General features: G+C 35.9%; 1 protein-coding gene and 1 pseudogene across 4 annotated transcripts in view; one reads left to right on the top strand and one right to left on the bottom strand.

Moving 5' to 3' along the window:
* Nucleotides 1-26672, bottom strand: part of ASXL1 (ASXL transcriptional regulator 1) — a 60202-nt gene that overhangs the window by 21997 nt on the left and 11533 nt on the right. The window lies entirely within an intron of this gene.
* LOC120604076 (uncharacterized) lies at nt 8421-8539 on the top strand (annotated as a pseudogene).

Raw genomic sequence — 26672 nt, 5'->3', positions numbered from 1 at the left:
AGCTCAAGATGTTCCTCTTAAAGGGGCCGCGCAAGAACTGACAGACTCACTTGCTCTGAGCTCCACCACTGGAGCTGGACATGGGGGGAGTGACTGAATTGCCTGGCTTCAGAGTGAAAACTGGAGGGGCAGCTTTCTTCCATACAGAAGTGCTGGCAGAAGTCATTGTTCTTTTATTGACCCCACCCCTCACCACCGAGTGTGCAGATGCAAGGACCACCATAACTAACTCTCCATCAACCAGGCTAACACTGTTGGCCCCACCCTGGTGATTCTCTGAGACCCTGCCCCAGCCAACTTGAGGGCCTACCCAAGTTGTTTCCAGTGGCTTTTCCATACGAACAGCCTGTCTTGGCTCATGCTACAGACTTTCCTAAAATCTCTCAAAGGTTCACAAACCCCAAACAAGCATCATCTGGCCTTGGCATGCCCCGTATCTCTTGCTAAGCAGCCCCAAGCCCAGCATAAGTAGCAACCATATGCAGATCACTCTGTAGCTAATACCAAGTGGCCCCAGGCAGGACACAAGCTGGCCTTGGCCTGCGACAGAGCCCCTTCCGAGAGACACCAGAACCAACACCTGGTGGCCAGCTTCATACCACACCAGAGCACCACCCAACCACCTCCACAAATGACACACTCAAAGGGCAGACAGGGTAGGCACCAAAGCCCTGCTAAAGCAAATCGTGCTCCATAGGGTCAGCCCCTGAACAACAGTTCCTCCACTGTTGTCATGGCCAGTCCTCACAACCAATAAGCTTGAAGGTCAATCCCTTTCACTGACCGCAAACAGCACCTAAGGCTCAACTACAGCAGGAGGGCACACATGACCCACAGAAGGGACACACCTCGAACAGCCAGCTCAGGTGATCAGGGAGACTGTGCCACTGGGCCCCAGAGGGTACCCACTACATAAGGCCACTCTAGTAAGACTGGGAGACACAGCAGCTCTACTAATACAGTGAAACTAAAACAGGAGGCAGCTAAAATGGGGAGACAAAGAAATATGTCCCAAATGAAAGAAGAGAATAAAGCTCCAGAAAAAGAACTAAACAAAATCTAAACAAGCGATCTACCAGATGCAGAGTTCAAAACCCTGGTTGTAAGAACTCTCAATGAGCTCAGTAAGAATTTCAACAAAGAGAAAGGAAACATAAAAATGGAGATAGAAAAAAAGAATCAATTAGAAACGAAGAATACAATAACTGAAATAACACATTAGAGGGAATCAACAGATTAGATGAAGCAGACGACTGAATTGGCAACTTGGAAGATAAGGTAGCAGAAAACACCCAATTAGAACAGGGGGGAAAAAAAAAGGATCGTTTAAAGGGCCTCTGGGACATCGAGGATACCAACATTCACATCACAGGAGTATGAGAAGTGAGAGCAAGGAATTGAAAACCTATCTGAAGAAATAATGATGGAAAATATCCCTAACCTGGCAAAAGAAATGGCCATACAAGCCCAGGAAGCTCATCAGAGTCCCAAACAAGATGAACCCAAAGAAGCCCACACCAAGACACATCATAGTTACAATGCCCAAGGTTAAAGACAATGAGAGATTCTTAAAAGCAGCAAGTGAAAAGCAGTTAAGTTACCTACAAGGGAACTCCCATAAGACTGTCAGCTGGAAACTTGGCAGGCCAGAAGAGATTGGCAGGAAATATTCAAAGTGATGAAAAGCAAGGACCTACAACCAAGATTACCCTACTCTGTAAAGCTATCATTTAGAATCGAAGGATAAAGAGCTTTCCAGTCAAGAAAAAGCTGGAGGCATTTATCACTACCAAACTAGTATTATAAGAAATGTTAAAGGGTCTTCTTTAAAAAGATGATCATCAAAAATATAAATTTAAAAAACGGCAATAATTACATATCTAACAATTATTTTAAATGCAAATGGATTAAGTGCTCCAATCGAAAGACACAGGGTGGCTGAGTGAATAAAAAAACAAGACCTTATATATGCTGCCTACAAGAGACTCACTTCAGACTGAAAGACACACAAAGAGTAAAAGTAAAGAAATGGAAAAAGACATTTCATGAAAATGGAAATGAGGAAAACAGTTAGGGTAGTAATACTTACAGCAGGCAAAACAGACTTTAAAACAAAGGCTATAAAACAAAAGACAAAGAAGGACCCAGGAGTTCCACTCCTGGGTATTTATCCGAAAAAACCCAAAATACTGCTTCGAAGGGACATGTGAATCCACATGTTCATTGCAGCATTATTTACAATAGTCAAGATATGGAGGCAACCTGGGTGTCCATCGATGGATGAATGGATAAAGAAGAGGTGGTACATATATGCAATGGAATATTACTCTGCCATAAAAAAGGACGAAATCTTGTCATCTGCAACACATGGATGGACCCAGAGGGTACTGTGTTGAAAGGAGTAAGTCTAACAGAGAAGGACAAATGTTATATGATTTCACTTATATGTGGAATATAAACAATAATATAAACAAACAGAAACAAACTCATAGATGCAGAAAACATTTTGATGGCTGCCAGACTGAAGGGACATGGGGGTGTGTAAAAAGGGGGGAAGGGATTAAGAAGTACGAATTGGAAGTTACAAAATAGTCATGAGGATATAAATAAAGTACAGCATAAAGAATATAGTTAATATTATTGTAATAACTATGTACAGTGTCAGATGGGTACTACATTTATCAGGGTGATCACTTCATAAGTTATAGGAATGTCTAATCACTATGTTATATACAAAAAAACTAATATTGTATGTGAACTGTGACTAAAAAAGAATTCTTTAAAAAAGATAGCCCAAAAGCAAGTACAGAATTCTATTTTTTAGAAAATAAAAGAATATCAGAGAACATGAGCAATCTGCTGGAAATTAAAAATGTGATACAATAAAAAACAAATAAATTAGCAACAACAACAAACAGGTTATCTCTCAGAGAAGTGATTCAAAAAAAAGAAAACAGGCTGCATCAAGAAAGTCCCACATCCAACAACCAGAAGTTCCAGAAAAAGACAGAAATACAGGAAGTTTACCCAAAAAGACAAGACCTGAGGTTCCAGGTTTAATGAGGTAAAATGCCCAGCACAATGAATGAAAAAAGACCCATTCCACAGCATCACACCATGAAATTTTAGAATACTAGATTGAAAAAGAAATCCTAAAACCTCCCCAGTGAAAGAACACATCATCTGAAAAGGAATCAGAACGACATCACTCTTCTCAAGAGCATTTCTGGACAACGCAATAGAATAACATGTATAATTGAGTCAAACCAATAATTTGATACAGAACTTAAAATAAAAACATATAAGGTATGAAACAATTTACCTCCTTATGCACCTGTTCTCAGGAAGCAAGTGGTGAATGTGTGTCAAATAAACAAAGAAATAATAACAACCACCAAAAAAAAAAATAACCCCACTGAGATCCACAAGAGGTCTCAGCAAGATAGATATATCATAGGAGAAAAGATGAAAATAATTCCCAAGATGAGGATGAAGGGCAGTCTCAGGAAAAATCCATGTCAAACAGGGTAACCAACTAGCCCCAGTTTGCCTGGGACTTTCCTGGTTTTAGCAATAGAAATCTTGCACCCGGGAAGTTTCCCAGTCCTGGGCAAACTAGGACAGTTAGCCACCCTATAAACTGTCCATTCTAGGCTGGGAACAAGAGAAAAAATGGCTCTAAGATCTACCTTCTGAAAGAATGACTAATGTGTATGACCATATCAAGAGGAACTGTACAGCTGTTAATAGCATTAGGCTTATCATTTTGTAATCCATTTTGTTTTTCATTCCTCATCTCTGTCATTTTGTTTATTTTTAAGTATGTAAAACATGACATGATTATAAAAATTATACCTATATCAAAGGTTATAATTCAGAGAACTGACACTGACACTCTTCTCTTCCCACCCCACTCCCAACTTTTCCACTCCATTCCTACCCATCCCCTATTGGGGAACCAATCTAGTTTCTGGTTTATTTTTCTTGTGTTTCTTTTCACACAAATGATAAAACTGTATGAAACATCTATTTTCTTTCCCTTCCATTCTTAGACCAAAAAATTGCATGCCATAGACAGTGTTTTGCACTTTGCTTTTCACTTAACAATATATCCTGGAAATTGCTCTATCATTTCATAGATAATCTTCCTCATTCTCTCCTCAACTGCATATCCATGATGCAGATGTACCAAAGTTTATTTATGCAATCACTCCCCTAGGTACCAGAATTTAGATCGCTTTTAATATTGTGCAAACAGAAACACTACTGCCTTGAATAACCTTGTGAATCTGTACTTTTGTATTGCTGAAGGTATATATCTTCATAGTAAATTCCTAAAGTGAAATGCTGGATCAAATGGTAGATGCAAATGCAATTTTGTTAATAGTGCTAAATTCCCCTCAGAAAAAGTTGTAGTGATTTGTGTTCCTAACAGTAATATATGAGAGTGCCTGTTTTCCCACAGCTTTGAAAAGAGAAAGCTTAGTGATACTTTAAAATTTTTGTGCTAATACGTATTTTAAATGATTAACATAACCAGACAGAAGGGGGTCAGTTACTCATCTAACCTGAGTAACTCTTGAACACAATATTTGAACTGTACATTTGCTAAAGAATTAAATGAATTACAAACAAATACTGAGCGCTGGTTGGTAGGTTTGTATTCCACAATGAAATGGGCTGGCAATTCTGACACTATTAAACGTTTATTCTAGAACTGAGCAAGTAAGTAGATATAAAGTAGATAATGGGAGCCAGGCTTCTAACTATTTGAGGAGCAAATTACAAATATGTAAAGGGTAAAACTAGAATGAACCCTGCAGTAAGAAACTGGAATTGAAGGTATCAGTATGAACTAACATATATAAAGACAGATAAACCAGAAACAGATATAGATGTGTACATGTGCACTATTCTAAACTAAAAGGACCCAGAGCTCCCTGGGAAAATGGTTGATTTCAGAGCTGGGGTTGAGTAAATACAAGTTAGGCCCAGACATCTTGCTGAGCCAGAAGCAGGTAAGTAAAAAAATGTTCAGTAATGAGGGACACATGGTAGAAAGACACAAAAGCTAGAATGGAGTCCCGCGGGCTAACTTTGTATAATTTGCGCATTAAAGTTAAAAATGATAGTAACGGATAACTCAATAATAAAGTAATAATCTGTAGATCTATAATGAATAAATAAATGGGGGAGAATGGAAGGCTTTTCCTTACTGCAGAATGACAATTAACAAATGTCAAATGAATGGTAGAATTTTAAAAATCACCACTTGACTACTGTTTCAGGAAAGAATCGTTTATCAGTGGATATTAAAACTAATGGATGAAAGTTTGATAAGACTATATCTCATAATTATTATTTATAGTGGAGAAACATAACAGATACCATGTTAACCAAATGACTGAGTTACTACTATCAGAAATCAGACAAGTAGGAATCATTTGTCTGATATAATGCATGAGAACAACATCACTTCTCAAGTATTACTGTCAAAAATGTACTACTTGAATTTAAAAATGAAAAAAATTTCTGACAAACTCAAACTGGAAACTTTCTAAAAAACAAATGGCTTGTACTGCTAAAAAATATTAAGGTCACAAAAGACAAAATTTGTGGTAACTTTTCCAGATAAAAGGAAATAAAAGAGACTTGACAAACAAATGTACCATATGATCCAGAGTTGGATAAATCCTAAGCCAGAATTTTATTTTATTTTATAATTAGCATTAGTAAAATAGGAAAATTTGAATAAAGTACAAAGATTAGACAGCAAGCACTACTATGTTAATGTTATTTCTCTAATTTTGATCATTGCAAAGAGGTTATGAAAGAGAATTTCCTTGTTTTTAGAAGGGGCATTACGCCTGCAACTGTACTCTAGTACAGAACAAAAATATGTACAGAAAAGAGAATAGTAAAGCAAATATGTCAGAAATTATGCAATTTTTTTAAAAAAATCAACTGTATAAATGCTGAAGCGAAAAACTCGAAAACAAAATTTAAAAACCACTTCCACTTACAAGAGCATCAAAATTTTTAAATACTTAAAAAAAATTTTAAGGCAAGACCTCACTGGAAACCTTGAAACACTGCCAAGAAAAATTAAAAGAGACTTAAATAAATAGAGCGATGGGCTATGTTCGTGGATTAGAAAAATCAATGTTGTTAAGATGTTAATTTCTCCTCAAATTATTCTACAGATTCAACAGAACTCCAATCAAAACCCCCAACAGGCATTGTTTTGGTAAAAACTGACAAGCTGATTTTAAATTTTATATGAAAATATACCTTAAACAGTCAAAACAATCCAGAAAAGGAAGAACAAAGTTAGAAGACTCACTGTACTAATATGACCTCATTTCATGACCTAAAACATATCCACATAAATACAGTCATTGATTTTTGACAAAGGTACCAAGGCTATTTAGTGGAGAAAAGTAAGTCATTTTAACAAATAAACCTGGAACAACTAGCTATATATAAAAAGAGAAACCTGAACCACTATCTCAAACTACACACAAAAGTTTAAGATAAACCACAAACTTAAACATAGGAGCTGGAAATATAAAGCTTCTAGAAGATTTAAAAACATTAACTATGGAACTTTCTCAAAATTAAACACTTCTAATCAAAGACACTTTAATAAAAATGAAAAGGCAGCTAACAGATTGGGAGACAATTTCTGTAATACATATATTTTACAAAGGACTTGTATCCAAAGTATATTTTAAAAAATACAACAAATGAAAAATAAAAAGACAGGCTTTTTTTTTAAGGGAAGAACTGCCACTTTTTGTATGTCAACTGAAAAAGAAAAATTAAAAAAAAAACTGCCACTTTCTTCTCCAAACTAATCTTTCCTTCCATTGGGGGGAGAGTAGGAGCCCAAGTGACCAAGAGTAGGGTATCAGCATAAGTGGGGCACGGAAAGTATCCACACACAAGGATGGTATGGTGTGAGAATCAAAGCTTAGGAAGGATGAAAATGCCCCAACAAAGAATGAGGAGAAGGGTGCCAAAGACCACGCTCAGTGAAGATAATTTATATGAGAGGATAGCCTGGTGTGGGGGATCAGAGCATGAGCAGGTGAGAAAGTTGACCATCCATCGGGGACCAGCACAGCACAGTGTTGGATTCCAAGAGGATTAAAGAAGACATCTTCATGAGGGAAGGGCAGCACCAGTGATGGGAGAGGAGATTATATAAGAGGGTGAGAGGATTAAATAACTAAAGGAACCAAGTTCCTTATTGTTCGAGAAGGGAGGTTACAATTATGGAAAGTAAGAAAACTAGAATGAACCCTCTGGGATTGCATTAGAATTTGTGTTACTGGTGTAAATTCATGGTTTTAAAGATATTTAAATAAAGCTAGACATAAATATAGATGTAAGTGCATATACGTATATGTATGTCAATACACCCAAATATTCCTTAGCTTCTTCCCACTAAGAGAAACTGGGATTGGCAACACCCTAATAGCAACAAGCACATCTAGAACCTAAATCTTGGCTTCTAAATACCACTGTTCATTGAAAGAACCAAGACTGGAGAAATGGCTAATAATAAGGGCTAAGGCAGGGAAAGTACATAGTGGGCCTAGATTATCTTTCACCAGAAAGTGATAGCACTCCAAGAATGATGGAGTATGTCAAAGGGAACCAGAAGCTAAATTGACAAAATTCCCACAAGCCAAATCAGGAACAATCTGAACATCTAAATAAATAATAATAGATTATAACCCACTGAATAGAATAGAAAACCATGATTTCAGAAAGATCTAAAGAACCAAAATTTAGAAGGGGAATGAAATCACACAGCTTCAAAGCCCCTTCCCACAAAATAGTTATCAAAAAGAGTAGTTTTACAGTAATGAAGCCTGGCAGATGCTACTTAACCAAGTGATAAAAGTGAACATTATTAGTAACAGGGCAAATTGAAATGAGCCACCTGATGGGATGCACGAAGAACAACCTAGCATCACTTCTCTGATGTACCTGACAAGGATGTATAATCTGAATCTAATCATGAGAAAACCCAAGAAAACCCATACTAAACAGGCTTCAATGAAATAACTGGTCTGTAATCTTCAATCGAGATCATAAAATTCAAGGAAAAATATAAAAACTGTCCTAGAGACCAAACACTTATGACAACTACATGCAACATGTAATTCTGAACTACATCCTTTAGGCATAAAAGGAAAATTAGCAAAACTTTAATAGAATCTGAAGATTAGATGGTAAAAACATCTCAGTGTAATGGGTATTCTGAACATGTGGCATATGTATTTTGGACATGTAGCACATATGTCCTTAACCATTGTTAATGCCCCAATACACACTAAAGTATTAAGGTGTAATGGGGCATTAACAATGATCAAGAAAAGAGTTCTTTGTACTTTACTAAAACTTTTCTGGTCTACAGCCATGCCACCCTAAACGTGCCTGATCTCGTTTGATCTTGGAAGCTAAGCAGGGTCGGGCCTGGTTAGCACCTGAATGGGAGACCACCTAGGAATACCAGGTGCTGTAGGCGTTAAAAAAATTAATTAATTAATTAAAAAAAAAAGAAAAAGAAACTTTTCTGAACATTTATCAATGTTACAAAATAAAAACAAATTATTTTGTAGTGGACAAAATATTTTAATAGACAATTCAAATGGGAAGATGATACAAACAGCCAATAAACACATGAAGAGGTATTCATTATTATTGATCATCAAAGAAATATAAATTAAAACAACGATAAGAAAAAAACATGATCATATCCATTAACGCAGAAAAATGTTTTTGACAAATTTACATATTCGTGATAAAAATTTTTAGCAAACTAGAAATAGAAGGGAACTTCTTAAACTTGTAAAAAAGAATATCTACAAAATATCTATAGTTAACATCATACTAATGGTGAAAGATTGAATGCTTTCCCTCTAAGATGAAGAAGGTAAGAATGTCTACATTTACCACTCCTATTCAACATAGCACCTGAAGTCCTAGCTAGTGAAATCAGCTGAGAAAAGAAAATAAAAGGCAAACAGATCAGAAGGAATATATAAAACTGGCCCTATTCACAGATGACATGAGGGTCTACATAAAAAATCCCAAGGAATTTAGAGAAAAAATGCCTAAGAACTAGCTAAGTGAGATTATCAAGTTCACAGAATATAGGTGAACACACAAAAATCAATACTGTTTATGTGCTAGAAATCAACAATTAGAAACCAAAATTAAAAGCACAATACCATTTACAGTAGCTTCCCAAAAAATTAAATACTAAGGTTATATCTAACAATGTATGCATAATCTGTATGCTAAAAACTACAAAATGCTGATAAAAATATAAAGACAATCTAAATAAATTAAAAGACATACCATGTCTATAGACTGGAAGATTCATAATCAAGATGTCGATTCTCCCCAAACTGGTCTATTGATCTAATGTATTTACTATTAAAATCTCGGCAAAAAAAAATTTGTAGATATAGTTAAGATGTTCCTACATGGTAAGGCAAAGAAACTGGAATCGCTAAAACAATTCTGAAGAAGAATAAAGTTGGAGGAATCATACCACCTAATTTTATGACTTATCATATGGCTGGCTATATAATATAGTGTGGTACTGACATAGAGGAAAAGACACATAAGTAAATGGATTAAAGTAAAAAGAAGAGTCCAAAAGCAGAACATTTTATAAAATATGCAAAATTATTTTTGACATAGGTGTAAAAGCAATTTAATAAAGAAAGGATAATCTTTTAAAACATGGTATCGGAACAACTGACTATCCTTGGACAAAAAAAATAAACCTTGACATAATCCTTACACTTAATTCAAAAACTAACTAATAAGGAATCAGACTTAAATGTAAAATATAAAACTTTAAGAAAATATAAGAGAAAATTGTATGATCTATAGTTAGGCAAAGAGTTCTTAGGACACACAAACACAAAAGAATCTATAAAATAAAATTTAAAATTTGAAGAAGACTATTGACCAATGTCACCCCAATAAATTTAATAAAATAATTTAAAAAGACACTCTGGAAGAAAATGAAAAGATAAGCTACACAGACTGGGAGAAAATATTTGCAAATCACATATCCAACAAATAATTTGTATCTAAAACACTACATTCAATGATAAGAAAACAAAGCAATTAGAAAATGGACAAAAGATCTGAACACGAGATACATCAAAAAAGATATTTAATGTTGGTACATGAAAAGATACTCAACATCATTAGCCATGAGAGAAATACAAATTAAAGGCGTTATGAGATCTATCATGCATCTATTAGAATGGATATAAGGAAAAATACCAAGTACTTATAAGAATGCAGAACAACTCACATATTACTAGTGGGAATGAAAAATGGTACCACCATTCTAGAAAATAGTTTCTTACAGAGTTATACACACACATACCATATGACCCAGCAATTCCGTTCATAGGTATTTACCTTAGAGAAACGAAAGTATTTTCACACTAAACCTTCATGCAAATTTCCACAGTAGTTTTATTTGTAATAGTCCCAAACTGGTAACACTCAAATGTTCTTCAATGGAAGAATGGATAAATAATCTGTGGTATGCTCATAAAATGTAATACTATTCAACAATAAGAAATAGTGTTGATACACAACTTGGATAGATCTCAAAGGCACTATGCTGAATGAAAAAGCCAATTTCAAAAGGTAACATATGTATGATTTATTTATATGATGTTCTAGATGGAAAAGATAAAATTATAGTGAGGCCATCCTACACTATCCAGTGTTAATAGTTTTCTAGAGTTGTGTAACAAGTTACTACAAATAGTAGCTTAAAACAACACACATTTATTATCTAAACTTTCCAGGGGTGAGGAGTCTGGGCGCTGTTTGGCTGAGTCCTCTACTCAGGGGCTCAGAAGGTTCACATCAAGGTGTCAATCGACTTCTTCTTTTTCTGGAGCTATGTCCTTTTCCAAGCTCACGTGGTTACTGGCAGAAAACAATTTCTTGTGATTCTAAGATTAAGGTCACTTTCTTGCTGGCTGTCAAATGGGGCCTGCACTCAACTCCTAAGGATCCCTGCAGTTCTTGCCATGTGACCATCTCACAGTAAGGCAGCTTGCTTCTTCGGAGTCAGCAGAACTGCTCACTTCTTCCATCTGACCTCCAGGTCCTCTTTTAGAGGGCTTGCCTGACTGAGTCAGGCCAACTCAAGATAATCACTCTTTTGAGTCAACTTAAAGTCAACTGACTAGGGACTTTAAGTACATCTGCAAAATCTCTTCGATTTTGCCACATCCTATTGGTAAAGAAGCAAATCACAGTTTCCACTCCATGCCAGTGAAAGAGGTTATAGAAAGGCATGGGTTATTAGGGATCATCTTAGAATTCTGCCTAACACACCCAGCCTCCAGCCATCCCTCCAACTGACCAGTTAGTTACACGAGAGAGTCCAATGCAGATAATCTCAGACAATCCAAACCAGACCAGAAAAACATCCCATTCAACCCAGGGAACTGTGAATGAAGCATACAATTATTGTTTTAAGGCACCAAATTTTAGAAAGGTTTGTTACACCACAAAAGCTGATACAAAACACATAAAAACTTAGCCATGCAGAATAATTAGGAGGGAATCTAGGGTTAGGCAACAGGAATATCTATCGAAGGGGTCAGTAGTGAAAAATATACGTATTTTTAATCTAAAAAAAATGAGAACTAAAGCTTCACTCATTTAGTATATGGATTGACATTGCTGCCCTTTTGTAATTTCTACATCAATCCTGTATCATATTCAATATTCTTAAATTCACTTATTTGTTTTAGCATGTTTCTCATGCCTAGTTAGGTGGACTAATAGACTTTAATATCTAGTTTTAATCAGGCTTAGAAACAGCATAAAGAAAAGGCAGTTTGGAGTTAATTCTGATAAAGCATATACAAGAGACACTAAGAAAACAGCAAAGCTGACACTTTTACCAGTATATAAACTTTCATATGTTACAAGGTAAAAATCGACAATGAGCAAAACATGGCTGAAAAGTTATCCAAAAGCACTCAGAATTAGATAGAACTAGCTGAAATATAATACATTCCCTTCCATTAATAATTTCACTCTAATGTCAACTAATTATTTTTAAAATACAGTATACTAAAATACTTTAAAATGTTTTAGGGTGTATTTCACTATGAACATATTATAAACTAATACCTGCTAACTTACATCTAGTAGTATGTATATATAATGTATAAACATATATATAAATAGTGAATTTAAAAAAAAATGTGAATCCCACTGCCGTAGGTATTGAAAAGCAACACAGTGACATTATCAGAGTTGTGCTTTAGAATCACTCTGACAGCAATCTGAATACTACATTGATGGAAAGAGTCTGAAAACTAGAGCACTAATTAAGAGACTAATGCAATAATTAGGCCACAGGTAATTATTGCCTGAGTAAGAATGTAAGAACTATAAGGAAAAAGAACATAATTAGCATTAAATAAAAATGAATGAAAACATATACAGGCTATCTGAGTAAAAGAAAAGGAAATAAGAAAACATATATCTGTATAGTTTTATAAAAATAAACTCAGGAAAGACAAACCTCACCCAACACAGCTTAAAAGCAAGATTCAAAAGGATACATTTCCAAATAATTTTATCTGCATTCCAAAACAAAGCTCAAAAATACTGACATAACACAAAGCTATCCAGAACCCAGAATCTAATTCACAATGTCTGTCACTCAATCAAAAATTGGGAATGCATAGAACTAGGAAAATTTGACTCATAGTGACAATAAAAAACTGAAAAACAGAAACAGACTCAAAAAATGACAGATGGTAGAATCAGAAGAGGAACTGAAGTTACTTTATTTCCTTTTTTGTTCTTTTATTTTGTTCTTTAGATTCCATATATAAATGAGATCATATGGTATTTGTCCTTCTGTCTGACTTATTTCACTTAGCATAACCCTCTAGGTCCAGCCATGGTGTAAGATTTAGTAAGTAAGATTTCATTCTTTTTTATTGCCGAGTAAGAGCCCATTATATATATGTACCATATCTTCTTTATCCAATTGTCTATTGATGGGCACTCAGGTTGCTTCCATATCTTGGCTATTGTAAATAACACTACAGTGAACACTGGGTACACATATCTTTTCAAACTGGTATGTATTATAACTATATTTCATGTGTTGAATATTGAGCACATTAAGCAGAAACACGTAAGATATTAAAAACACCCGAAGAGAATTTCCAGGAACAAAAAATACAATGTCTGGATTAACAGATTTAACAGTGCAGAAGAAAAGATTAGTGAACGTGAAAATATACCAGTAGAAACTACCAAAGATAAAGAATAAAAAGACTGAAAAAATATGAACAGTTCATCAGTAAGTTATAGGACAACCTCAAGTGGCCAAATATACATGTAATTACAGGCCCCAAAGAGGAAGGGGAAGTGGAAGAGAAAAATATTTAAAATAATGGCTGAATATTTACCAAATTTGATCCAAGAAGCTTAACAATACCCAGGCAAAAGAAACATGAGCAAACCACATTAAAGCACATCATAAACTGCTAGAAAGCAGTGATTAAAAAAAAAAAAAATTAAAATTAACCCGAAGGAGGAAGAACAGATACATTATTCACTGAGGAACAAATATTAAAACAACAGCAGATGGCTCATCAGAAATAATACGAACCAGAGACAAAATGTGGAGGAAATCTTTAAAGTATAGAAAGAAAAAACTGCCAACCTAGAATTCTGTTATCAAGTGAAAATATCTTTTAAAATAGAAAAGGAAATAATTTTTCAGACAAACTAACGCTTTAAAATACCATCACCAGCAGACCAGCACTACAACATTAAAGGAAGTCCTTCTGGCTGAATGAAAATGATACCAGATGGAAATCTGGATCTACACAGGCAATAAAGAGCACCAGAAATGAAAAATATGTAGGTACCAGTAAGACTTTTTTTCTTATTTCTTAAATCTCTTGAAAAGACAATTGACTATTTAAATGGAAAATAACAATAAAGTGTGGAGTTTATTACATATGTTGAGGTGGAGTGTATGACAACAATAACACAAAGACTGAGGGGGGACAGTGGAAGTACACTGCTATAAGGTTCCTGTAATATAAGTAAAGTGGTATAATATTACTTCAAGGTAGATTGTGATAAGTTAGATTATCTATACAATAAACACTAAAGCAATCACTAAAAGTTGTTTTAGCTATGGCTAAGACAAAAAGATATATTTAAACTCCTCAGAAGTAAGCCACTGCAATGATTCTTTCTCATAAAAACTGACGATGAAAAAGAACTATACTAAAAGCACAATGCAATCAAAGGCACTCTGATCAATCAAGCTGTAGAGGGTCCATTAGCGATGACATATCCCTTCAGTATGATGCAATACTTCACGGGCAAGGTGAAAAAATCTTAGCAATATCACACTGCATTACCAGCAGCACATGAGTTCTGACAAAACCTAGAAACTTGGTTTTTTAGTGACTTACACCTGTTTTATAGGATGTAACTACAAGTGAGCAATCTGTCATAGAACTTCCAATGAACATGGCCGATAGACCTGATGCAAAAGCATTTTTCTCCAAATACACAGAACAGGTGTACAAAATATAACACATACACACGGGCAAGCCCAAAAGCAAGAAAATAAAAATTCCCTGATGCTAGAAACAAGCTACTCAAAACCAAATAACTCACAGGGCTACTAAAACCAGATACAGGCCTTAGGGCTTGGGACAGGTATTTTAATGCTTGAAAAAGACTAAGAGACAAAAAACTAAAACTGAGTTGAACGCATAAAATACTAAAAGCCACAAAGAAACACACAGCAATATTATGAACTCCAATTTCCAGTCCATGAAAAAGGAGTTTGCCATTTGTCAGAAGTCAGAGGTGGAAAAGTCACATCTGAGAAACTAAAACTCCATGTAACAGGTACAGGTTCCAAAATTACACCACCAAAGTGGTCCAGGAACCCCAATCCAGGAAGTTAGCCTAAGAAGAGGCATAGCACTAAGGAAACTTGTTGGTTCAGCAAAAACTCAAAACGTCCCTAGAAGAACACTTCTACCATCTGACTCACATAAAAAATAAGCATTAAGTCAAAATTTAAAACTATACCCAGAAATGGAACCAGCAAAGCAAGGAAGGGTTTTGAGCAGACACAACAAACAGGCAAATTTAGACTTCAAGATCTAGAATTAGAAAAATAAAGAGGCTTTAAAACATACAGAAAGAAAAACCACAAGACCAGAACAAGATAGAATGAGAAAATAGGCAAATTTCAAAAAGAATCAGAAAAATCTAGAAACAAAAATGTAATAAAAAGCTGAACGTTCAGTCAAAACTGATGAATTAATGAACTATATTACTGATCTGAAGTAATCTCACAGAATGTACCACAAAAAGATAAAGAGATGTAAAATACATAAATGTTAGGAGGCAGGAAAGGCATTCAAGGACATATTGGCCAAAACTGAAGACATGGGTCTTCAGATTGCTAGAGTAATTTATTCAAATATACACTAGACAAACAAACAGTAAAACTAACCAAGAAGAAAAGAATAACAATAAAGCAACAAGTAGATACCAGATTTCTCAAGTGCAACAAATGCCAGAAAACAAACAGGCAATGACATCTTCCTATAAGGGAAAATAAAAGTCAACTACAAATCATTACACAAGTAAAATGCCATCTAAGAGTAAGGGCAAAATAAAGGCCTTAAGACAGCAGTCCCCAATCTTTTTGGCACAAGGAGCCGGTGCTCCTATGAGAATCTAATCAATGCCTGATGATCTGAGGTGGAGCTGAGGCGGTGATGCTAGTGCTGGAGCGCGGCTGCAAATACAGATGAGGCTTTTGCCCAGTTGCCTGCCACTCACCTCCTGCTGTGTGGCCCGGTTCCTAATAGGCCAGTACCAGTCCATGGCCCAGGGGATGGGGACCCCTGCCTTAAGATACAAACATAGTTTACTACTTACAGATCCTTACTGAAAGAACTTCATATATGATGTACATTAATACAAAATAAATTAAATGCAGAATGAAAGAGTGGGATGCAAGAAGCAATGGTAAACCAAAAAATTTGTACTATTTCAACATAAATGCTAACTTTGAAAATTTTTTGTTAATGCTTAGCTTTAAGAGATTTTAAAGTATGGTTTCTACTTAACGTGTATTTCTTGCACCATCATAAAATCAAGGTACAAGGCTAAGATGGCTGGAAGTTGCATAGCAAAATTCCAAAGAGGATGCTATGCAGAAAAAGACTTCCACAACTTTGCATGGGGTCTCTGCATATATACAAGGTGAAATTCCACAAGGCTGGGCAATGAATGAATGGTTGAATAATTCACAGAGCTAATTCACAGAGCAGAAGGACAGGAGACAAAGAATTACAACCAGCCAGAGTGGCAGGACATTGTTAAACATTTGAAGCATTTGGTAGAGACCCTAGTAGGGAATATCTTAGTAGTAGAGTAAAATTCTCCTTAAAGGCTACCCTAGACCTGCCCTAACAACAAAGCTTAAAAACAAGGCTCAAAGGCAGTAAACTAATTCACATATTACCTAACGACCTACCCAAAGAAAGCTCAACACTCTCAAAAAGAAGATAACTTATATAACACCCAACGACCTAAAATTCACATTGTTCAACATCCAAACAAAAACTATTCGATATTCCAAGAAGCAGGAAATTGTGACCCATGAGCAGAACAATCAGTCAATATCAACAGACCCAGAAATAAGAGATGGAATCAAGGAATAAAGACTTAAAATAGCTACTATAAATTGGCGTGATATGATCAAGTATTAAAGAAATGAACATAATGAGAAAAATGGAAAATATAAACAAATAGACTAATGATAAAAAATATAGTAGTATCTGTAATGAAAAATTCACTGGATGAAATTAACAGCAAATGAGAAACTACAGAAGAAAAGGTCAGAAGCAACAGAAAATATCCAAAATGCAACACAGAAAGACTGGGAACAGAGCCTCAGTGATCTATGGGACAATAGAAAGTAGTCAAACATCATATCATCTGGAAGAAACGGGACAACAGAAAAAAAAAAGTTGAAGAAATAATGGCTGAAAATATTTCAAATTTGACCCAGATATGAGAAGTTCACAATACATCATAACCAAATTGTCAAAATCTAAGACACTAAAAAAAAAAATCTTAAAATCTGCATCAGAAAAAAAGAGGAATACAAACTTCTCATCACAAACTATACAAAATGGAAGACAAAAGGTTGGTATTTTTTAAATGCTGAAAGAAAAAAAGAACTTTCAAACTAGACTTCGGTATCTAGCAAAAATATCCTTCAAAGTAAATTAAAGACTTTTTCATACAAAGAAAAGTGGAAAGAATTTGTACAGCAGACCTGCAGTATAGGAAGTGGTAAAGGAAGTTCTTCGAGAGGAAGGAAATGGTAACAAATGGAAACCTGGACCTCCACAAAGGGATGAAGAATACCAGAAACGGTAAATATGTAGGTAAAAATAAGACACCCTCCTCCCATTTTTAATTTCTTTAAAAAAATGTTTAAAGCAAAAGCAGTAATAATATTTTTTGAAGTGTATAGCCTATGCAGAAGTAAAATGTATGAGAAGAATATCACCAAAGGTTAGGATGGGATAAATGGAAGAACAGTATAAGGATCTTACATTTTACATGAAATGGCATACTATTTAAAGGTAATCTGTGATGAGATGCATTTTGTAAAAGATAAACCAACTTCTGAAAAAAATTAAAGACATACAGTTAATAAACTACTAAAAAATACTCGATCCAAAAGGAGAAGAAAGAAAACAGGACAAATAGAAAACAAAGAACAGCACTTAATCCAACCATCAGTAATAACATTAAATGTACATTGTCCAACTGTCCCAAGTAAAGGCAAAAATTATAGACTAGATTAAAAAAAAAATAAAGCTCAAAGACAAAACTCAAGATGTTCGCAAGGATGGGGTCTAACAGGAGACTCCCTGCTGGTACGCTAAAGCAGTAGCTCTTTCTTAACTGGGGGTGAGTCTGCCTGCTGGGGTACATGGGGCAATGTGTGGAGACATTCTTGATTGTCATGGTTGGAGATGTGCTACTGACATCTACTGGGTAAAAGCCAGGGATGCTGCTAACCATCTTACCTACAATGCACAGGACAACCTCCTACAACAAAGGATTATCTGGTCTAAGTTGTCAATAGTGATAGGGCTGAGAAACCCTGCTCCACAAGATTACACTGCCAGTATAAGAGTGACGTAGAAACCAGACTACTTTCTTCCCATTCCCCCAGATGCAAGCAAAAAATAATAATAATTTAAATACATAAATACATAAAAAAATAAATAAATAAAGGCCCAACTAGAAATATAAAGAAACCTTAAACATAAAGACACGGATAGGTTAACAACAACAACAAAAAATAAAAATATATACCTTGCAAAAACTAACTGTAGGATAGCTAGATCAGCTATATCAATATCAAAGTAGATTTCAGGGGAAAAAATGGTACTGTCAGGGAGAAAAAGAAGAAATTTTACTAAAGAATAAAAAACAACTATAAAATGATATAGCCTCTTTGGAAAACAGTTTGGCTGTTTCTTAGAAAAGCTAAACAAATTACAACACAACTCAGCATTTCCACTCCTAGGTATCTACCCAAGAGAAAAGAAAATGTAAGTTTACACAAGGACTTCTATGCAAATAGTCACAACATTACTCTTAATAGTCAAAAAGAGGAAACAATCTAAATGTCCATCAACTGAGGAATAGATAAGCAAAATGTGGTAGATCTATACAACTGGATACAACTCAATGATAAAAAGGAACAAACATTACAAGACGGCTAAATATCAAATACCTGACACTAAATAAAGGAAGCCAGACTCAAAAGGCTACATAAAGTATGATTCCATTAATAGGATAGAAAACAAATCCGTAACTAACAGAAGCTGGGGTGGGTAAAGAAGGTGACTACAAAAGGGCACAGAGGAAGTTTCTGGAGTGATAGAACTGTTCTCTACACCTTCACTATGTTGGTAATTACAGATCTGTATGTCAAAATTCAAAGGACTGTATCCTTAAAGGGGTGACTTTTACTGTATATAAATGTAAAACTGAATTCTTAGTGGAGAAGCATGTTAGCACCAACATTTACTGGAGTAAGTGCATTCAAGCCACGTATGGCATACGTGTTAAAATGCCAAATAAAATGTCAAAACAAATGTGAACTAAAAACCCAAATGTATTTTTTAAAAACCTTATAGAACTGTATACTAGCATATCAAAATGGGTACTGTACAAATTATGCCAAAATTTAAAAACAAGGAAAAAAACACAAAATACTATTCTATACCCATAATACTCAGGCTGTGGAGCAACAAGAATTCTTATATACTATGGAAGGAGTATAATTTCATATAGTCACTTTGAAAAACTGCTGTACTAAACCTAGTAATGATGATCAGATGCAAAATCTACTAGTCAGTCCTATTCCCAGCAATATTACATACCCTAGAGAAGCCGCTGCATACATGTGCCAGGAAACATGTACTAGAGCAGCGGTCCCCAACCTTTCTGGCACCAGGAACCAGTGCTCTTATGTGAATCTAATGCTTGATGATCTGAGGTGAGCTGAGGTAGTGATGTTAGCAGATGAAGTTTTTCACTTGCCCGCCACTCACCACCTGCTGTGCACAGCCAGGTTCCTAACAGGCCATGGCCTGGTACCAGTCTGCAGTGGGGCGGGGCGGTGTTGGGTGTTGGAGACTCCTGTTCTAAATCCAGCAATGCATATTTAAAAAGAAAACCATGTCAAAGTGACATTTAATCCTAGAAATACGAGAATGCTTGAGCAATGGGAAAAAAGACTATTAATATAAATCACTACATTAACAAATTAAAAGAAACGAACTATGATTCATTTACTCGCACAAATATCTGAGTGCCTACCTTTTTCCTAGGAATTGGAGAGACATCAGTAACTAAAATTTAAAACCCCTCCCCTAATGGAGCTTCTGTTCTAGTCAAAGGAGACAGACAACAATAAATAACATGCATACATAAATGTAGCATAGCAAACAATGATAAATACAAAAAAGAAAAACGAGGCAGGAAATGGGGATTGGGAATGCTCTAAGGCATGGAGGGGTCAGGGTGCAATTTGAGCAAAGACCTGACAAGGTATGTAGGTATTATTTGATAGAAAAGCATTTCAGACTGCTGAAACAGCAAAGGCAAAAGCTCTGAGAGGAATAGTGGCAACATGTTTAAGGAGCACCAAGGAGGTTTACTGAGCAGAGAATCAGGGAAAGAGAATAAGAGGAAAAGGATGGGAGTGAGGGTGGGAGGCAGACAGCATTAAGGGAATGCAAGCGACTCTTGAGGATTATGGCTTTTATTCTGAGTGAAGAGGTTTGGGAGGTGGGGGTGAACACTGAAGGGTTTTGAGCATAGGAAGGACATGATCTGACTGATGTTTTTTAAAAAATCTTCCTGGCTCCAGCACTGAAGAGCATGGCAAAAGTGGAAGCAAGGAGACCAGCTAGGAAGCTACAATAATCTAGGAGAAAGATGATGGTGGCTCGGAGGGGTGAGGGAGTGGTAACATGAGATATATTCTGAAAGCAAGCCAACAGGATTTATTGATTACATGTGCCATGAAAGCAAAAGAAAGGTGTTAAAGATATCTCCAAGGTTTCTAACCTAAGCAACTTAAAAGAGGAATTCTCACTAACTGATATGGGCAAGATAAGGGTGAAATAGGTTTGAGGTGGAAAGATGAGATCGGTTATATACATGTAAATTTTGAGATGCCATTAGGATCCAAATAGAAATACCGAATAGGCAATTGAATATAAACAAGTCTGATGTTCAAGGAGGAATATACAGGGTGGAGATATAATCTGGAAGTTGTCAGTGACAGAGAAACAGAAAAGCAAAGGAGACAAGTTAGCAAAACAAAGGAAGATGAAATCTAAGTGTTGCACAGGAAGATACTGAAAAAAACCAAGTAGATTCATCCCCTAAATTCGACAGGCTCAGAACTTAAACCAGGTACCATGCGCAGACAAGGATAAGGTATATGGGGTTGAGAACGAGGGGTTTGCATTGGGAGGAGACAGACACCCCTACTCGAGCACAATGCATCTAAGTGACAACCACTATCCACTGCTATGGGAGACAAGTGAAGCCACAAAACCACGATACACTGTATTTCCAACTAGTATTTAAGAGCCTGACTCTCAGGAACAGGACCTCAACCAAGGATCATTAGATAACTGAGTAAGGCACGCAGGGTAAAAAAAAAAATACCCATAACTAAAGTATATAATTATGGAAAAGATCCTAAAAGCTTTCAGGGAGAGATAGTAGAAAAAAGGGAGAGGGCGCATATAGAAGACCAGGTATCAATATGACACTAGACTTCAAAAATAACATTAGACATTACTTTTTTCCTTTGAAAAAATAAAGCTTACACTTTGAAGTTTTCAAACACTCTACTCCATGGAAAAGAGAGCTTGGTAAACATTCCATACTACATATTTCAATATCGATACTAAATTACTATCCTGAGCTAATTTAACTATTTGGTTTATAGAGAACTGCTAACCATCATGTTACAACAATGTCCTTCTATATGTTTTTCCCATTGCATTTATCCAGCAAACATTTATTGAGCACCTACTATGACAGATGCTAAGGCTACAGCTGAGAATAAAATAACACAGATTCTCTGCCCCTAAGGCCTAGTTGGGAGAAACCTATCAAATGATCGCCCAAATAATTATATAATTATAAACTTATAAGTGATAAAAAGTAAAGTTCAGGACACGAGAATATCCAATTTAAAGATAAGGCTCCTCATGGAACTAACATTTTGAGACATACAGCCAGGCATAGGCAGAAGGAAGAGAGTTCCAAATGGGGACCCTAAAACTGGAAAGAGCTTAAGGAATTCAAAGAACTGAAAGGGCAGTGTGGTTGAGCAAGGTTTGGATTTTTGGTACATGCCATAGAAAACCATTGACAGGCTATCGAACAGAAATGTGTCATGATCAAAACAATCCCTTAGGCTGTTGTGCACATTACAAAGCAGCAAATTGCTTTATTCTAAGGGCAAAAGTGAAAGCAAGTAAACCAAACAGGAGCTATTTCAGTATTCAGCATACAAAGGTAACTTAGCCTAAGGTGGTGGCGATGGAAATGGAGACTTCAAAGAAAGAAGTTTTAAAAAGGGAATTGTCAGGAGTTAATTTACCAAAGAAAAACTGGCATGAAGAGTCAAAGAGAAGACTAAAACAAAAGATTAGCTGACACTTAAAGGCACACATTTCAAAGCCCATCTAGTACAACTGAATTGAAAAAAGACAGTATCTTCCAGAATAGGAAAAAAACAGACATCTTTTTCACTCCCTATTCCTCCCACCTTATGATGTAGAAAGAATATGAAGCTGTACTTTCAGAACTTTGAGTATGCTTCTCAAACTTCTGAGGATCAACTCATGTAGTCGAAATTTAAAACCTCCTAACCTGTCTTTCATGTGTTAAATACAAATCTCTCAAATAACCAAAAATGTGACTTTGTACCTTAAACTCTCTACTTAAACTCTCTCAGACTGTTTTCAGCCTTTTTAGTTCAGCAGCAGGAAACATTTAAATTTCAAAAAGACCAATGTGAGGAGCATAATGCCTGGCTGGAATATAGTTAGCCCTCGAACATCAATTTCCGTGCTGCTTTGGCAGCACATGTACTAACAATCGGTTTCCATCATTTCTTTCAGACTTAGCTAGGCTTAGACTAAACAAGTTCCTCAAATGACTCTCCCAAAAAGTCAGATCTGAAAGACTGAGAAGAGATCAAATGTGAAGTTTTTATATCAATGACCCAAAGAAAAGTGTATTTTTTCAAACACAGTCCTAAGGAAGCCATGTACAATCTTCTTCCTAGAACCCTGGCTTTAAAAAAAAAAAAAAAAAATCCACACTTAAAAAAATGTTTATAACCTTTTCGTTTCCAAAATATATGTCACTTTAGCAACCCTGAAATTATCCTCTTCCCTCCTCCCCGACCCCATCACCCTTGAGCTACCACAAAATCATCCAGATGGTAATGCTTTCCAAACCTGTTACCTGACCTTTACCGCTTCACTCTTACAGGTCTTTGAAGTTCAGGAGGTAGAAAGACAAAGGCAGTTCACCTCTTAAGCATAAAACCAGATTCTGACCAGGGCTCCAAAAACAATCAAGTTCTATCTTCTTCCTGAGCTGGCTGGGGATCCTGTCAGACAATGGAATACCCCTTTTTTCAAAGTCAGATCCAGACGTCCCTTGAGAATCACTCAAACAAATAAGGAACCTTTTACCAACTGAGAGGTCAAAGCCTTCATCAAAACTAAACTGAGCGAACAGTACTACTGCTCTACCACTAACTGGGCCTCCTGTGTAGAACTCCTACAGCAAAGTGGAGAAGGGTTTGTAATGAAACAGTCAGTCCCAGTAAATACCAAATGCATCACAAAAGAACAGGAAGGAAAAAAAGAAAAAGGCTGCCGTACTTTTCACAAAAAATAGTCTAGATGTTAGAATGTGAGCACAGGAAATATCTTTATTGAATTTTTACTCTAGGAGATTTTCAACAGAGCTTTCGGGGTCTGGGAAAGATGCCTGGGTGCTTAGGGTATGGAGTGAGGATGGTAGAACTCACAGAGATGGAGAAGCTGGGCCCTCGTGCTTGTTTCAACCAGAGGAGTTTCCCAGTCATCTATTTCTATTTTGCAGCCCCATTTCATGAAAAAAAAGGGTTTTACACCTGATGCATTTAAATGATCTATCTATTTCAACTCCTTATTAGAGTTAAGAGGTGGGAGGAATAGGGAATATTAGAAAAAGATGTATAAACAGAGATATTCAATAAGCTGGAATTCAAACCCTGACTCCTAGAGACCAGTGCTCTTACTACCACCATGTATTACTCACTCTAGCATAGAAAAGCTATGATCGGAAATGCCCCAATATAATTAATACAGAGCGCACAAATTCAAACCAACCAGCCATAACTAAAGAATTCACATCTAAGCATATGAAAAGCTACTTTTGCTTAACAATTATAAGAGTTTTCATTAAGGAGAGTAAAATCGACATTTTGAGAACTATCAAGAAACAAGATGCTTCACAAGATGAAGTGACCAAAGATCATAAAACCTGAAGAAAAATTCTATTCTAAATTGGCGTAATGAAAAGACATCAAACTCAAAAGGTAAGGCTCTAGGTTCTACTCCCAACTCGACCACATGCATTTGTCACACAGATATATATTCACAGATAAATCATTTAATCTGTCAGAAGCTCAGTTAAGATGATCTGAGAGACCCTCCCCCACTAAAATTCTAGGATTCTAAGCATTAAAAAGATCATCTATTTGATAAGGCTAACAGACTCCAAAGACACTGTCTAAAAAAATCACTACCATTCTAAATAAGTAGAAATTCTTTTTTCTAACAAGCAAGATGATCAAAGTTTAAAACTGTAAAAGGAATAACATGATATCTAAAACATACCTAAAATGCTTAAATTGTTTCTAATGGCTCAGTTTCTGTCTTCGGCAATTAAGAGGAACCAGATTATGATGATAGCTTGGGAACAATTTATTTCTAGTGTCAGCAGATTCCTTCACAGATTTATGTATAACTGCTCTAAAGAGGGCAATGAAAAAAGGAGGGGGGTGGGGGGAGTTCCTTAGAAGTCGACTTGCTGAGCAGAAGAAAAAACCCAAAATATGCATTTTCTATAATAGAACTGATATAAAAAGAAAGGTGAATTACAAGAACTAGCTGGCTAAAGATTTTGATGATGCCATCTTCTATTTTTTATTCAGCCAACATTTATTAATTACCTATTACATGCCAGACCCAGGAAATACAGTGAAAACAAAGTCTTTGCACTTGCATTCCAGTGTAGGGAGGCTAAGGATAACCAAGTAACCAAACAAGGTGATTTCTGATACAGATAGGGCTATGAAACAAAAACTTTCATAATGTTGTGGAATTATATTGGTAGTTAGAGAAAGCTTCACTGAGAAAATATTTTTGGACTGAGAACCATATGACAAGCTACCACAAAGCTTTCCAGGTACAGCGTTCCAGGGAGAGGGACTAGTGCAAGGGCTCTGAGGTGAACCACAAGTTTGGGGTGTTTAAGAAACAAAGTGAAGGCCAAGGTGGCTAAAGTTTAATGACCAATGGGAAAGGGCTAGGAGAGCAGATCAGAGAGGTAGGCAGGGACTAGGCAGGATAGTGATATGATGCGATTTGCTTTTTTGCGATTTGCATTTTTAAAAGACCACTCACTCTGCCTGCTATATACCTATCAAAAATCAAAATGGATTCTGACATTGCCTTACAAATGACAGACTAGAATTTTATTGTATCTAAATCTAGCATACTTCATTTGTTCTCTGTATAGTTTAGAAATTGCTGTAAGTGTGGAGTTGTACATGAATTGTAGTAACTATAAATAACATTGTGAGACTGCAATAATTATCTCCTCTTTCTCCAATTGCTTCTTCCTTTATTTACAAACTGTGGATTTTAATGGATGGATACTTCAAGTATAGCCATCTATTTTTCACTAAGATGCTTTTTATACTTAAAAAAAAAAAACCATTCGATATAGTAAAAAGATTCAATAGGGTTTGTTAATTGAATTAAAAGACCCTGAAGGCTGAGTGCTATATCGACACATGAGGTACAATAAAATGCAAATAGCCTTAAGGGACATCTCAATTCGAGCATCATTCCACAATAAAACTGAACAATGTTCAGATGACTGCAGTTATACCTGACAGCAAGTGCTGGAATGACCACGCGCTAACCCAGGTTAAACTCACCAGTGACAACCACAGTGACAAAGGCATAGTAGTTGGGCATGAACATCCTAAAAATGTAGAACTCTACAAAGAAGCTCACAGTGGTTTTATAGGATAGCAAATCTCAAATGCAAAAAATGACATAAATCCTACCTCTAACTAGGCAATGATGGACACTGACAGTTGATTTCAGGAACAGTTTAAGAAAAGCTATTCAAATCAAGAATTCAAAGCATGGATAGATTTCCTCCAAGCATGCCTGCAAACTAGCTCTGCAGACTGATGCAAGCATTTATATATAAAGTTTCAAATACACCATTACATTACCCAGAACAACTTTTATCAGAGAAAGAACCCTGTGGCACGCTCAAAAAGACACCGGCTTATCAGTAAACCTTTGGGAATCATGGACAAGGCCACACAAAAACTCCTATTTTCAACTAAGTAGCAAAACCACATGGATAAATATAACTTTGACCTTGATGGCCCACTAGAAGAGATTTCCAAGAAAGCAGGAGAAAAACTACCAAGCCATTTTGCACATGCTTTATTCCTTAACACATGAGAGAAAACTTGGGCAAAGAAAATGCCACAGGATTTCAGAGATGTCACTACCACCTTCAAAAGGAAAAATGAGAAATGTTGAGTAAAACAATCTGTCTTCTTGTCCCTTATTACAGGCAATATCCTGACTCTCAAGTAGACCACTATACAAAATATCCCATCACTTCCATCTGTCACTGCTGAGTGGCTCTAGACTACA

This window comes from Pteropus medius, unplaced genomic scaffold (genome assembly GCF_902729225.1).
Source record: "Pteropus medius unplaced genomic scaffold, Ma_sr-lr_union100, whole genome shotgun sequence".
In the NCBI taxonomy this organism is placed as follows: domain Eukaryota; kingdom Metazoa; phylum Chordata; class Mammalia; order Chiroptera; family Pteropodidae; genus Pteropus; species Pteropus medius.
This window is presented reverse-complemented; position numbering and strand designations above follow the sequence as displayed.